The sequence below is a fragment of the Lagopus muta genome, chromosome 4, assembly GCF_023343835.1.
Source record: "Lagopus muta isolate bLagMut1 chromosome 4, bLagMut1 primary, whole genome shotgun sequence".
NCBI lineage: Eukaryota > Metazoa > Chordata > Aves > Galliformes > Phasianidae > Lagopus > Lagopus muta.
The window spans coordinates 18,322,642-18,337,668 of NC_064436.1; the positions used below are offsets into that span (position 1 = coordinate 18,322,642).

The window sequence follows — 15,027 nt, forward strand, 5'->3', positions numbered from 1 at the left end:
CAAATCCTTGGGGTCAAAACTCCTTGTTCTTTGGAAGTATATGGGCCGTCCAGATCATTGTGGTGTAATTGCTACTAAAGCCAGTAAGTACTTGTGTGAAATGAATAGAAAATAAGACTGTTCAGTTTAGTATTTGGCTGAATCTCATGCTGATCTTGTTTACAAGAAAAGTTACTCAGTCTTTGTGTTATTCGTTTTGTGGTATGTTCCCAGAGTAAGTTGAAAGTCAAACTTGAAGAACAGTAAGCACATGTATTTCAAACATTTATGTTTGTTATGCCATCCATATGGTGTGAAAGCGTGATCGCCAAAGCAGTATTTTTTTATTCTGCTTGAAGAGTTTTTTTTTTTTTCCTATATTGGATCAGGTTATATGTGTATTTTATCCTACAGATTTAAAAATAGTAAACTAAAACATTGGATTTCTGCTATGTGAGCTTATGACATAAGTGTAAGCTGTCTGTACTGGGCAGTGATTACTTACCTTTGAAAGATAAGACCATGTGCTCAGCAGTTCATAGTGGCAAATTGATTTAACAAGCCATCAATGAAAAGCCAGGCTTAATATATAATGGTGCTGCTTATTTGAAAGAAATATTAGCTTTCTCAATTTCTTTTGCAGTCTTCCCATGAAACACAAAGAACAACCATAAATCATGATACAAATGATTTTCCTGTAGTAATAATAGTGAGAGTTCAAAATACGCCTCATTATTAATGTCTCCAACTTCAACTCTGTTTCAGTGTAGGTTCCTTTAAGGAAAAAAACAAGTCTTGATTGCGGTAGTATTAATACAAACCTGAAATAGCTCAGAAGGCTGACCCATTATTAAGAAATCTCATTTATAATCCTGAGTCTCATGTATAAAACTGCCTTACAGTACTTCAGTAAGTACTACAGTACTTTGTGCTGAAAGTCAGTAAGGGTTTAACTTTCTACAAGCCATTTAAAAAGGTGGTATCTTTAATTCGCTTTTTGACAGGCAGGATCTGGCTGGGAGCAACTGTTGCAAACTCAATTACTGTTTTCACCTGTGATACTGTGGCAATACTTTTCATTTAAAATAGCAAGCATTTGTATATGCTGCATGGTACTCCATAGAATTTAGTTGTACGCTGTATTCTCAAAAGATACTTCAGTTATTTTATCTGTATAGGATGGCTGTGTCACATATGATAACAGTCAAAGGCTGGGGCTTTCAATTTTTTTTTATGATGAGTTATAGCATTCTCAAATTTCTTCTTTGGCACCTATGTTCTAGCGGTAGCCTATCTGTTATCTTACTGACTAAGCTCTACAACATTTTTTCTTCTAGCTACATATTGCCCTTCAGTCTATCTATATGGATAAATACTCTTCATAATAACAGGAATTTCACTGCACATCGAAAGTAGTCGGTAGCCTTTTGTTTAAAACATTTAAGTTAAGGTACCTGACTTCCATTGCCAGATCCTTTTTTTCGCAGCATAGTACCTATTTCATTATTTGTTGGCTTGTAATATCTTCACATAGCATAAAGTAATGGACATACAAATTTTAATTTGTCAGTAATGTATGCTTCGTGGTTTTGATGTCATATGTCATGGCTGTGTTGTTAATGTGTGTCATACCATTTCATCTCATTCAACCAGGGTCTACCAGGGCGAAATGGCTATCCGGTAACTCAACATATCTTTATGATAGCTTGTATCACTCTAAAATCATGTTTCTAGTTTGTTGTTGTTCTTTTCCTTTCTTTTTCGTTTGTTTGTTTTGCTTTATTACTGTCAAAAGGACTGTTTTCCTGCTTCTCAGATGCCTACAAAACATAAGACTTTCCTTAAAAAAAAACAAACAAAAAAAAAAAACCCAACTTCTCAGTGTTAATGATTTATAAATGCAATGTACTACTTGTTTGACACCATACATATTTTGTGTTGAGCATCTTCATTCTTGCATACAAAATTAGTTTTTCATTGGAATTAAAAAATTCTTCTAACAGGTTATTGAGTCTCAATTTTCTGTATTAGAAAGCCGTTCAGCTGGCATATGGAACCTCTAAATCCTTTCTTTCAATAGTGTCCTGCTTCTCTTGGCCACCTTATTCAATGCATTTCGAGCAGAATAAAATGCTATTACAGAGGTCTTAACAATTGGCTGCGTAGTCTCTCACAGACTAATTTCACAGTAACGTATGTACTTTTCTGTCAGATTCATTCGTATCTTTGAGATTTGTTGCCTGAAAATTGTAATATATGAAATAATGCATCTTTCTAAAATTGACTAACAATGTATTTATTTTCCTTCAAGTAGTCAGGCAAGCTGAATGCAGTCTCACAGTCAATAACTGTATGCCTACTGTCATGTGTTTATCAGAAACCAAGTGACAAAATGTGTTAGTGGTTACATTTCAGAGACAGTGCATATGTAGAACTTAGTGACTGTTCAGGCAGAAAGAGATCTTACCTGAAGCACTTGCATTACATGGAAGGCCTAGAGTGACATACCTATATAGTCCAATCAATTGAATAATTTTTCAGCAACTTTTAAAAATGTTTTTTGTTGGTAGGTATACACTGCTTACATACCTTGAAAACCTGCAGGTGAAGGATCATTTGAATGCTTTTCCCAGGGTGTCTGCTGTAGTTGCAGAGTTTAGTGAGAGATGTTACCAATGAAATATCACCTAGTGCGTAACTTTATAATTATAAGTAGCTGAAAGTCAGCTGGTGAGGAGCTGATCATTAGTATTAAGAAACCTGCCAGAATGTACTGAAACCATTAAGTTCAGAATGCACATTATAATGATACTTAGAGTGCTTAATCTGCATCAATGTGTGTGTTTAAAAGAAGATGCAGTGAAAAGCTTGACATAAAATACAAACAAACAAACCCTTTCTTGCTCATCATCTAACTGTGAGCTTTGTACTGAGATTTGGATTTAAAAGAATAAAAGGCTCCCAGGGACAGAAAAACCGGCCTTGGGTTGGTGGAAATTAATGACCTTAAAATAACAAAGTTATGTTGTGCGGAGCACAAAAGCCTCATAGACTTAACTTCTTGGCAAGTTAAGAAAGTGATTGAATGCATCAGCGGACTCTTGCACGTTTTGAAGGCCCTATGGGGACAGTTTGAAAATATTATTTTCATTAGCGCCTGAACACCCAGTGCTTTGTCCTGATCCAGCTATTTTCTTGAAGAGGCTTGCTGTGGGATCTGAAGACAATGGAGACTCAAAGCAGTGTTGCTGAAATGGCTGGTTTTAATAGCGGCATTGTTATGGGCAAATTTTAGAGTGAATGCTTTTCTCTGCATACATGTGGCCATCCATGTGCGTGCATATGCCCGTGTGCCTTCTTCAGCAGAGCTTAGCACCTACTGAACACTTCTTTCTCTCACTTCACCTGAAGATGGCTAGTAATAGAATTCTTCATAGCACCTACTGAACACTTCTTTCTCTCACTTCAACTGAAGATGGCTAGTAATAGAATTCTTCAGCACTGTCCTCGGCTGGCTGCTCAGACCTTTTCAGTTACAACCACGTCCTGCTTTGAAAGAGAAATATTTAACAGCAAGTGTGATGCACTCCAGAAGTACTTATACGGTCTTGTAAAGCTCTATGAAAAGACTATTCGTATTTAAAGTTTTATCTCTAGAGTCCTATTTAACTTCCACAGGAGTGTTATTGCTTTAATCTTTATTAGATTTTCTAGGCTATTCTATGAGGATAGTGATGTATACCTACCACATGAAACCTGAAAAAGCTCTCAGCTGAATAAGCCAAAATGTAACAATGCAGTTGTACAAAAGCTAGCGGCCGTTTTCTCCAAGCCTTAGGTTTTGAGTGTTTACATGCATTCTAATTTTAACGTTTCCTTAAGACATAGTAATATTAATAGGAATTTCAGTGAGACATCTATAGAGAGATGCAGTAGCAAAAGTCAAGAAAATAAGCTGGACATGCCTCCAATGTGTAACAGTTGCGAAGGAGCTTATTAGGCAGTGATGTATTGATTATGTAAGACACCACAAAAAGCCTGCAGTGTTATGGGTCCTTTTTTCCTCATTAAGGACTATGGAAAAAAATGGAGGAATCAAATTCAGAGTTTTAACTCTTCCAACTTCAGTTTAAAATTGGAATAGGCTAAATCTCCCTAAATAAAAGAGAACAACAGTATGGGTAAATATTACAGAATGAGAAATGGGTCTCTTATGACCATTTCAATTAATAAATAAGGCTGGAATTGCAACTGAAGACTAAATAAGTTCAGCTGTTTGGGATTGCAGTGAAGTAACTATGTACACAAGCGTACATGGTGTTCTGTGGGGGACAAAGAGCTATTAAAAGGATGCCTAAATTGATGGTTCTTCTCCTGTAACAGTAAAACAGTATAACTTTACCAACCCTGAGATGCAGAGCTTTGGGACAACACCTATCTCTTCATTTTCAGTTTTCCTAGATCTTGAAATATTCACTTAACTCTGATTGTTGAAGATAAACTGGCTCAGAACAAGAAGAATAATTAAATTATTCTTAGCCTGATACAATTCCTTCTAGCTTAGAAAATGTCACTGGCATTATGAATCTGATTTTTGTAAATGTAAAGATAGTCTTAATGTATCATAAATCAAGTGTGTATCCTGTTATGTAGAGAATTCCAGGTTGCTTTTAGAAGGCTCTAATTTCTGTTTCTATATGACTAATGATAAAGGAAATTCCAGGAAAAGCAGAGAAGGGCTGTGAAAGGATTTGAATGTGAAGAAATAAGCATGATATGGAAGAATGTTAAAACCACTGTTGTGAGAAATCAATTGGAAAAAGACATTTTACTGCCTTGCTGTGTTGCTTAGTCCTCGTCATACTTAGTATTTAATTGTTTCTCGAGGTAGAAGAGATTACAGCTGTGTGGATAAGTATGAACTTAGTCATAGAGTATTGTGAACCCTTTACTCTTCTTTGCTCTTGCTTTCATGTGTCTCTGATGCAATTATGCATAATACATTTTCTGGGCAGTTGGTAAAGTGCACCTTTGTGAGGACAAAGCATTGAGCTTTCATTCTTTAAATTCGGTTCAGCAACCAGGCATGGTTATGTTTGAGGGCTTATTTTATTTGCCTGCGTGTGACTTAGAAAGTTTACACATGTGAATATTACTTCGGAGGCTTTTCTCCCTCCTGTTTCTGCCTCCTGTGCATGTTATCAGGTGGCCTATGTCTAAAAGGATCTTTCTTATTGAGGCATGAGGTATCAGGACTAAATCATGTAGGAGCTGCTAATGATCACAAGTATGGTGTATGGGTATGAAACATCAATAATTTGACTGTTACCCAGGGTTGAAACTGATTATTTTTTTTTCTTGGAAGAGTTTTCATAGGTTGATCCAGTCCACAGAATTAAGGGAATATCAATTCAGTTTGAGTTACAAGTATCTTGTGTATTTAAAACTGTGACAAAGTAAATTCTAGTGTAAGAAATAGTGTATACTTGATGCATGAAGTTTTCTCATCAGAGTGTCTAATCGGATGCCTGCTTTTCCAGTTTCTAACTTCTCTATTAGTGTTGCCTGGGAATTTCAAACAAATAAAAGCAAACAAAATTTTGTATGGCTAGACATACTTTCACTTGTTTAATAGATTAATTGTGCAAGTCTGCCAAAACAAGGCAATAGGATTTGACTGGACTTTTTCTGTCGGTTCATGTATATCTAGGAGCCTTTATTCTGCAATTTTATGTGTAAATAAAAAATTCAGTTTGAGAGCTTAACAGTGGTTAAGCTCAGACTATGGCAGTCTAACCATCTCTACCTCAGACGTGGTATTTCAAGTAGCTGATCAGTCCTTCTCTTTGTTTGCAGTACATTATAAATGTCTAAGCTCAAGTAGCAGCTATGTCAGTTCCTGAGTTCTCCCTTTGGATTTGACCTGGTGATCCGATAGAAGTTTCTGTGTGTCTTTTACAGCATTTCTTCTTCTGAACAGGTGTTTCTGTGGACCACCTTTTATTTTTGGCATTTGACCAAAATAAGGACTTAAAAACATATGTCAGCAAAACTTCAGCAGTACATTTCATATTTGGAGGAAAAACATTGATAACTATTTTAGATTTCAGAGTAATTCTTTAGTCTAAATTCACAGGAAGTTCAAAGCATCTGGAATCTCAAGAGCTTCTTTGTGCTCAGTGATTTTAGTACATTTTCTCAGTTCTGTCTTTCTTTTTAGCTTGACAGAAGTGATTGGCTTGGGAAACATGAAGTTTTCAGGTGACCCATCTGCCTCAACCTTCCTATTTGTTCTGAAAGCACAGAGAATCCTCTGCTTTCCTCAGGAAGATACAGTTGGTCAGCTGCACGTCTTCACAGGTTACTGGGTACACCATTTCTATTAAAGAGCTGTGTACTCCTTGCTTATTTTTCCAAAAAGTTGCCAGCTGATAGTGGTGCTGAAGATCCAGCAGAGAATGTGTGACTAGTCAGTATAAATTAATATGTATAAATGACTTTCTTACAGCTTTTCTTCTTTCACATAATCACTTTCCATTAACGCATTGATTGCAACAAAATCGTTACTCTTAAATTCTCTTGCTTTGCTCATCAGCGTGCTGCACATGTGTCACTTTGTTGATTGAACCTTCCAAGAACTTATTTTGGCCTGTCTAGCGTGTTACACCAATGTTATAGCCAGTCTCTAGTTGCCTTTTTAGGCAACGCAGAAGCTTGTAAACAGTTGCTAAGTTTCTCCATTACTATCAAACTACGACAATAAGTGTTGTAGTCCACTCTTGCACACAGAGATGAGCAGACATTCTATGGCTGTAGGTAAAAGATGCTTTCAGCCTTTTCCATGGATATAACTGTCAAGTTCAACATTCAACAATAGCTGTAGCAGTGTAACCTTTTTCTAGCTATATCCATGTTATCTGATGTGAGCCTTGAGCAAAGTTTTAACCGAGTATGAACTTGCCTTGATGCTGAACCACAGCTATAGTCCTAATTGCAGTTTTTAAGCTGCAGACTCAAAAAATTACGTTCTGGAACTGTAGATAAGGGATAAAGTCAACTATGGGGGGAGAAAAAAAAGTGGGCTACACCCTTCCAGATTGTAGCTTTCGATATCTTGTAGTATAATTTAATGGGCCTACAGGGGTAAGTTATATCAATGTATCTATTTCTAGAAAAAAACAATGATAGTACCACAAAAATCTTCCTAATATCCATAATGCAGTGGATCAGAATTTCTCAGTGATGCAATGCTAGGAGCAGCCACAGTTTCACTCACTCCCAAAACACTTTTCAGTCTTAAAAGCGACAACGTACGTTTACTGTGAAGCAGGTTAATTATAATATTTTTATGACCTCTGAATCAGTGAGTCATGTGTAACACAATCCATTAGTCTATGTGCTGATTTTTGTAGTGATTTAAAATAATCATAAACTTTACTTTAAACAGAAAGGTTTGGGATCTTTTAAACTTACAGTTGCTATGATAATCAATGCTACGTATCAGAACATGTTTATTAGCTGGTCATATGCCAATTGCCATTTTCAAGGAACCATGGCTTGAATCCTATCATCTGTAACAGTCATCGATAACCAGCATATGAATTGAAAATGCAGTCTTTACTTCTGAACTGATCTTCTGATCTCTGTGGAGAATGCCCAAAGTGCCCCAACTTATTCTGTATCATCTGTTGCTGTGATCATGAAATAACAATTACCTCATCTGTAAAACCAACAGGGAAAACAAGAGGAAATTTCCTAATTTGCAGTTACAAAAAGAAAGGTGACACAGATCAACTAAAGAAGAAACTCCACATGATGATTTCAGAAAAGGATTGGGCTGCAATATATGCCTGCCAACATTCAAGTTGTATGTTCTGATTCAAAATAATTTCTAAAATATTTCAGTCCGTTTTCTATATGCCATAACAAATAAGGATATAAAATTACTGTCATAATATTAAAAAAACAAAAAAACCCAAAAACAGATACCTAAGGGCATTAATACTAATGTTGGCAATTTTTACTGTAGTGGAAATGCTAAGTTATGTCCTGAACCAGTGATTGAGCACCTGGTAAGAAGGCAGGGCCAGCGCAGGTGTATGCAATGTACTTGACAGACCAGAAGGAGTGGAGCCAGGATCCACCCCTTCTCAGACCTCATTTAAGGGTTGTTGGTGGAGGTGAGGGTTTCTGTCTGGACATCCTTGCTTCTTGAGGCCTCCTGAAGGTAAGCAAGTTCTTTATTTCTGCACCCACAGATGTTGTGTTTGAGCAAATTCTCACTCATTGTAGCCTGGAACTTTGCTGCTCTGCTGTCATTGCTGTGCTTTCTATTGCATTGCAGTTACCGTTTGCTGGAATCTCCACGATTGTTCTTTAAATTAGTAATTCCCTGCTCACCTGTGTGGGCAGAGAAAAAAATGTCTTGCAAAGTCCACCTCTCTCTATGGCATTTTCTAGGTGTTAGCATGTCACGAGAGTTGAGCACCATAACACTGGAATACTATGGGCCAGAGTGAATTAGTGTAACTGTCAGATTCACAACTAATGTTGATTTTAATTACTGTAATTCCATGTATCCATTGGGTAAGTACAGGGTTATTGCTGATGGAAGGTATATGTGATTTAACAACTGAATATCTTTTTAAAGTATTTTCTTTCACAGCTTTTAAAACTACCCTCACTTTCATGATTAACTTGGTGTAGATAGGGAAAGGAATTAAACTTGTTTGTCACTCACTTAGTAGCAATGATATTTTGGATCTCTGGTCTACTTTACTGACCTTAGTTAAGCTGCTAAGTAGGTGGCACGCAGAAGGCTTTGATTAGGATTTTCACGTCTATGCTTTGGCATATGTAATTAATGTTTGAACTGTACCTAACATTATTCATACTTGCCCTTCTTTGGGAATCCCACTTGAAATTTCCCAGTCATTTCCTTTCAACACACATTGCAAATCTCCAGTGTAATGGAAATGGCTTTTCTTAAGAAATAAACTACCTCTGAGCAAAATTATGTGTTCCAAATGTTTTCCCAACTTATGCATGGATAGGAATTGCAGCTCTGGGCTTCATTTCTTAAACTGTAGCTGTGAGAATCATGTACAGATTATACAGTGAATAGCCAGCGATAGTTAAAGGTGCTGCTTACAATTTACCCAAGTTGTTTGATTTCTCACCACTTTTGAGATTTAAAGGAAACTTAAAATCGCTGATTGTCCTTATAAAGCTGGTTAAGGAACTTTCTCCCCATTGGAAATCAGTTTTTTCATATACCTACAGTGGGTTACATGCTGCTTAGCATGTAACTATACTAGAAATAGTTTGGGCTAGCATTTATCAGGATAATAATGTTCTCAGACGTGTTTTCATGCTTCTTTTTTAATGTTAGAGTTTAGGTGATAGAACAAAGCCTTTCCCTGCTTGCAGTGATCTGTTGGTGTGGACACATCTTGCCTCTTGCATCACTAGGATGTTGTTTGGAGTGCCTCTATTTTCTTTTATGAAGAGACAAATTCTCAGTTATGTCTGTGCATACCAAACTCAAGATTAGTTCAAGCAGTCACATTTCTGAAAGCAAACATGCTTGTCTGGTAGGGAAGAGTTATACAAGCAGTGTGGAATGTCTACTGGAGGTTTTTTCCATGACTGTAGTATGCAGACCACAAATCACCCTCACAAAATTGTGGTTGTTTTTCTTTTTTTTTTTTCTTAAGGCAAAGCAATTAATGTTAACGAAAATAGTATTAAGATCTGCATGTATCTTGCAGAAGATCATTGTGGAAGATCTATTAGAACATCACTGTAGCTATCCCTGTTTGTTACAAGGGAGTTGGACTAGATGACCTTCACGGGTCCCTTCTAACTCAAAGAATTCTATGATCGTTAAGAAGTCCGTTGGTTTATTTGGTACAGATCTGTTGCAACTATTTCCATTTTAATTGAGAGGAATTTAAACATTTTCTTCTTTGCTTCACAAAAAGAGCACAAAGAAGAACAGTCATGATGTGTGAGCACTCATGTTGAAAGGAATATTAATTTTGTTATGTAGAATTTTGTTGGTTTTATGTGATGTTCATACCAAGATCAACTGCTGCTTGCTTATGGTTGGTGAGGCTGGAATTCTTATCAAGTTGAAGTTGTAGGGGAACTGCTAGGTCATGGCTTGAAGTGGTGATTGAGCACCTGGTAAAGGGGTGGGACTGGCCCAGGAGCACAGGCAAATTATTTGCACCTGGGCTTCCCAGCTGTCCAGAAGGGGTGGACTGAGAGTACGGGCACCTGGACTCATATAAGGGCCAGCCACTGAAGGGAGAGTATCTCTTGGATCTAGGTTGTTTTTTGGGAGGGAGTGCTATGCACTCAGAGATTCTTTGACTTTTTGGGTGATTGAGTGATTCAGTTTTCTTTCTGTATATAACTGTTGGTTTACCTGGAAGTATTTTTCCTGCCATCATCAAGATCCTGTCAGAAGGAATTTAGCTTCTTTGTGAGTACAACAGAAGTAAAAGCAGGAAAAAAAAAAATTGCAAGATGATAAAAATACTTTCTGTAATAGTTCTTCATTTTACTAGATCAATTGTGAACAAGTAGTTCAGTAACTTTTTTTGTGCATAAAATCCTTGTGAATGAGGTTTCTGTTTTTCATTCAGGTAGTCTGACTTATTAGCTATCCTTCAGTATATTTGCAATGTGGAAATGATCTCAACATTTCCACTTCCAGCTGTGGGAGTCAATTATCCTAACGTTTTGTCCATTCTGTGAATGATAGGATGATCTCTTATTTTAGCTCTTTGCCCCTGAAGTGTGGAAAATGTGATCTGGTATTACCATTATATACAAATTGTTTCTCTGTAAATGGGATTGGAAAGAAATTCTTTTTTTTTTTCCTTCATGTGTTACCAGCTTTTGTAAAAGTTCTTTTATAAATCTGAAATCCAGTTGCATCAAATGAAAGTAATGAAAATGTTTATTTAGCTGTGTTCATATGTGGGTCCATGAAACTTAGAAGAGTAGTCTAGAGGTAAGAGAAAAATGGAGTGATGAAATTAGAATAATGGATAAATGTTTTAGGATTTTAAAAGTTGCTTCACTCAATGATATTCTGTTTTTGGATTTACTTGTTCATCTCTGAGAAGCTTCAATTTTAGTTGCATAATTTGACTGAAATGAGATAAGAAGGATTTACGTGATTTGCTGTAATATGACCTGAAACGACATAATAAATACTTGAGTTTGCAGGTTTTCTTGGCGGGGGGTGTGTAGTGGAAATGCTAAGTCATGGCTTGAACCAGTGATTGAGTACTTGATGGGAAGGCGGGGCTGATTCAGGGGATGCAAGTGCATGCAATGTATCTGAGTGACCAGAAAGTATGGAGCCAGGATTCATCCTTCCCAGAACTCACATAAGGGTTGGCAGTGGAGGCAAGGGTATCTCACTGGAGATCCCTGCCTACTGGAGGCCTTCCAAAGGTAAGAAGCTTATTTTATTTCTGTGTTTATTGCTGCTGCATTTGGGCTTGTTCTCATTTGTTGCAGCCTAGGATTGTGCTGCTCTTCTATTATTGGTGTGTTTTCCATTATGTTAGAGCATTACAGGGTGGGTAGCCCATGTTCTACGTTGATGTGTTTTCTGGGTTAAGTATTTTGTTGGCTGATTTGGATTTTTTGGTTTGGATAGTAATTGTCAAGAAATAAGGAAGAACTTCTAACTGCATGGTTGAGACTTTGGTACTGCTTTGAGTTGAAGGACACTTTCAGTATACAAGTAGGAGTATCTGTTTGTTTCGTAAATTAGGAAGCTGTGAAAAGCGTAGATATGAGCGTGGAAAAACAATAGTTTTCTAAAGTTCTTAAAGGGGAAAGCAGCAACCAATTTGAATGGGAGTTTTAGTGGAGATGCACTCTTGTTCTCTAGTGTCCAAAAAAAAAAAAAAAAAAAAAAAATCAATTTTTCATATATATTCCAGAAACACATGGAAGATATTTGCAGGGAAAAAAAAATAATTGGCATGAGAAGTTTAGAAGATGGGCCAGTATATATCTTTTCACCGGTAAAAAGGAGGAAAGCTGCAGAACTAGTTTGAAGCAGCATATTGCTGCTGGATCTCTGAATTAAAATGATAGGATCCTGCTGGCATCCATTGAGTAGCCTCTTGTCAAGCAAACCAAAAATCATTTTAGATAAACTATTTGGCTGGTGAATGTATGGCTCTAGGTTTTCTTTTTCATGGCTGCTTTATTGAGTTATTCTCAATTGGCCTTCTTTTCATCCTACTTTGTCTCTTCTTTTCCTTACCACACAGTGTGGTTTGTAGTTTTTTTTCTAAAATATTTTGGCAGTCACGATGCTGCATCTACATTATGCTTCTCCTTATAAGGTTTTCTTTATTATTATTTATAATGCTCAGAATTTTTTTCCCCACTAACTCCTTTGCTTGCTCTTCAATGAGATATTGGAAAAGCAAAACTCCTTGAGTTTTCCTAATAACATAATGTAAAAATTCTGGTAGAAAGGTTATTTTTAACTCAAATATTGTGTCCTTCATTATCTCATTAACTCTGTGATAGACAAAGTCTGGATATTTGAAGTATCATGAGTCTAGTATGGTCATCAGGACTGTCTGAGGTCAGTGGGGCAGTAAGGTAATCCGTTAGCTTTCCAGTTAAAATAATAACTACTAAAAGCACAAATTTGCAAATAATTCTGTGTGCATATCTAAGCACTTTCTATACCTTATTATGACTAATCATTTCATTTTCATAGTCACAGTAATGATGATTACTTCTAGAAGCCAGTTTTGGTTACCAGATAGTGGTAAGATCTATTGGAAAACTTTACTATAAGGATTAGAAATAATCTTTTCTTAAGGCATGCTTTTTTCATTGATACATGTCCTTTTCGTAAATTTGGGGTGATAAAACAGTTGCATCATCAGGTGCATCATCAAATACTGTATGGGAGACACTTCGGGTGGAAAGAATGGAAAAGGTAGTGCACTGAATTCTGCTGTATTTCTTAAAATGAAATTAGCTTTTTAAGTGTGTTCCACAGGTTTTTCCATCGTGATCTACGTTTTCAGAGGTTGGGTTCCAAGTCATTTCGGAGGGAGCTGAGTTGAATACAGCCCAACCATTAAGGAATGGCTTGGGTTGCAGTATATTTAAAACAACTGTAGTAGTTTTAAACTACCTGCATGTGCATTTCTGTCTTTTAAGTCTAGGTAGGTACATGACGCAAGTATGGAGCACAAATTAATGAACCTGCTCTTGAGTTTTGTTAACTTTTCAAAGATGATGATTTCACTGAAGGAAAGTAAAAAGTGGCCTGTACAGGTAGTTGTAGTAGTAGTAGTAAAGTCTATGGTGTTGTATTACTTGCCAGGAAACTCTTTTTTTTTTTTTTTTTAAAGGGCCTCAATTTCCCTAAAATAAAAGACTTGTAGAAACCAAAAAAGAGATTGTCTGAAAGAATTGCAATGGATTTTTTTATTTTATTTTATTTTTTAAAGACATCAAAACAGTGTAAGGCACATTCTTCCTTAGTCAGCCTTCTGCAACTAAGGGGACTTCTATGGTAAGACAGTAAGGCAGAGGGAGGGGTTCTTTAGAATTATTCCAGAAGAACAAAAATCTATTCCATCGAAGTTGTCATGCCACAGCTGTTAAAACAATCAGTTTCTTCCTGAATGCCAGCCAGCTAATTTTTGAGAAGTGGTATTTTTCAGTTTATTGTTTTCTCATCAACATGGCACTAACCACATCTAATACATTCATACAATGTCACTGGCATTGATGGATTAGCCATGTGCTTTCTATCTGTGGATACAGGAGTGTCAATTTCTTTGAGAGAAACAAGAATTGTTGGGGAAATGGTAGTTCTGTACGTAGGTTCCTAGTGCTCAATTAACCTGCTAAGCAAGGCTGGAATTCAGTAGCATAATGAAGTATTTTTGTAATGGATATGTGTAATTCTGCAACCTTTTACAAACTGCTTTTATGGATAGATGAAGCATATGGGGGTGGGAGGTAAGAACACAATTTTCAATACCGTGCATGTTTTAACAGCATGCACTTACAGTGTGCCGTAATGAATGGAGTAATGTCTGCCTTAGTCTTTTAGAAAAGTCCATTCCAGTTTACGTCTGCTCAGTTTTCTCATGTGTTTTCACATACAGATTTCAGCAGGAAGAGCAGTCATATCGCTCAGATACTCAAAAATGTATCTGCACCACAAGAAACTGTTTGTCAGATTTCCTGCATAAACTATGAGAAACGAGCAGAATCTCAGCAATTATTTTTCAGCTGTGAAATGTGCTTTTGAAAAGTGACTATAATTTTTCTTGCATAGAACTCTTTGTAGTCCCATATTGTTACCATATGCTGTGTCCCTTTTTTTGTAGTTCAGCCGTTCTGTGAATAGTCAAACACTGAACAGTTTTTCTTTCTCCAAACTACTGACCAGCCCATTTTAAAACTGCAAGGAAGTTCTTACAGTGTTCAAACTTCATGTTGGACTCTAGGCTCAGGGCCTTGTAATCTAGAGTGATATTGCTCCAACAAAAAGTTCTGGAGTCTGTACTTGACATTTCTGATTTATTTTGTAATCTTTAAAACAATAGTTAATCTTCCATCTTCTGTTACTGATGCTTTTGACTGTATAATTTAGGCTAATCTAAACATTAGAGCTACTTTGTGAAATCCACTTCTTTAGGTCACATCATTTGATTGTTGAAATTCAAAGGAAATTATGAAGGAAAAAAGAAAAGAAAGAAAAAAGAGAGAAAATATTTTATTTCGGGTAGCAAGAAGAGTAAAATGTGAGATTTCTGCCCATTTTGCTTTTCAGCTTACTGTTAGCATAGACTTACTGCTTTATGTGGGATATGCTGCTTATTTCCCTATATTGAAGATATAACACTAGACAAGTGGTTTGAAATATAAATTGGAATGAATTTTCATTGCCTTCATGTTTATGAACTGAATCCTAGTGTTGAGAGGCTAGTCTTTGCATGGAGCAGCTTTTCTGGCTGATGGAAACGTAGTTTG

The 15,027-nt window shown here is 36.5% G+C and overlaps 1 protein-coding gene across 1 annotated transcript in view; it reads left to right on the forward strand.

The window, feature by feature from the left end:
* The first annotated feature begins 1,638 nt into the window (after window positions 1–1,638).
* COL25A1 (collagen type XXV alpha 1 chain) overlaps window positions 1,639–15,027 on the forward strand; it is a 145,126-nt gene continuing 131,737 nt past the window's right edge. Inside the window, exon 1 of the mRNA XM_048943256.1 lies at window positions 1,639–1,659. The gene's annotated coding sequence lies outside the window, so the exon portion shown is untranslated. The remainder of the gene's footprint in view (window positions 1,660–15,027) is intronic.